The following is a 1,150-nucleotide window of genomic DNA, read 5'->3' on the forward strand; positions in this document are numbered from 1 at the left end:
AACACTTGAAGAGATAAACTCTAAATCATCTTGAGGCAATGCATGCTTTATACGTTGTAAATGGTAAAAAAAAAAGGAACCTTGGAGTGTAAAAAAAAAAATCCCAAACTCGGATTCGAACCAGGGGCCTTCTGCTGCCTATATATATCATATTAGTGAAATATGCCTACTTACGGCAATTTGGCTTGTCCTCAATCGTACCGATATTTCCCCCTTCAATTTTTACACCCATGTCATCAACACACCAACACTCGTCTGACTCGAGGTCACATTGCACTGCCGAGTATCTCCCATCTTCGTCACAGTCTGGAATAACAACATCATCTGCACCGGCCATTCTCTGATATTCCCCACGCTGCCGTTCTAACACACACCTGCTTGGAACTGAGTGAAACAATTACGACATAATAAATTAAATAATGTGTTGCTTGAACAACTTCGGAAAAGCAAATGAGCGACAGCACTGAAGATAAAAAAAAAAACTTTCTTCATAATTAACGACGTTAGTATCTTGCCTGTTGAAATCATAAGAGCAGTATGTTACCTGTTGTTGTATGTTGCCTGATCAGAATTGTTATCACAAATTCACTGTGATTTAAAAGAAAAACATCCCTTTTTATGTGTGTATTGCCAGGTAAACAAAAACATAAGGGTCCGTATTATATGTTCCAGATAGTATTGCTATAATGCGTATGGATCAAGTGGAATATGTTATACATTATTAGAGACTGCTAAACACGTTATTTCACCTTTGTTACAGTCAATCTCGTCACCCTTGTCGTTAACAAACTTTGCTGAGCAGGTTCCACAGATGTCGATGACGCAGTGTGCGTATTGGTTCCAACGACAGTAAAGCTTGCCACAGATGTTGTCAGTACAAACTTGAGCAGGTTTGTCAGGAGGGCACACTTTTTCAGCTTTTGATTGTTTTGTGTCTGTGGATCAGATGAAAACACCACTTTGTTATCTAATAAATTGTACACAATCGTGCTTTAAGCGATATGTAGTATACTGCTAAATATTATCCTTTAAATTTTATTTACTCCTGATATGTGCAAGCAATTTCGGTTATCAACCTTTGTCACGCCTTTGCTCATTTGCTTTAATAAATATACATGGCAACTTGTCACCATCTCTCCGGAGTTTTTTG

General features: G+C 38.0%; 1 long non-coding RNA gene across 1 annotated transcript; it reads right to left on the minus strand.

The window, feature by feature from the left end:
• Positions 1-174: 174 nt before the first annotated feature.
• LOC117107966 lies at positions 175-1,055 on the minus strand. The gene is made up of 2 exons (XR_004445311.1): positions 750-1,055; positions 175-384 (listed from the first exon to the last, which is right to left on the minus strand). It is a non-coding gene; the product is annotated as an uncharacterized LOC117107966 (long non-coding RNA).
• Between the last annotated feature and the right edge of the window lie 95 nt (positions 1,056-1,150).

The sequence above is a fragment of the Anneissia japonica genome, unplaced genomic scaffold (genome assembly GCF_011630105.1).
Source record: "Anneissia japonica isolate Jap-2015-1 unplaced genomic scaffold, ASM1163010v1 scaffold108271_len1150_cov171_single, whole genome shotgun sequence".
NCBI classification, from domain to species: domain Eukaryota; kingdom Metazoa; phylum Echinodermata; class Crinoidea; order Comatulida; family Comatulidae; genus Anneissia; species Anneissia japonica.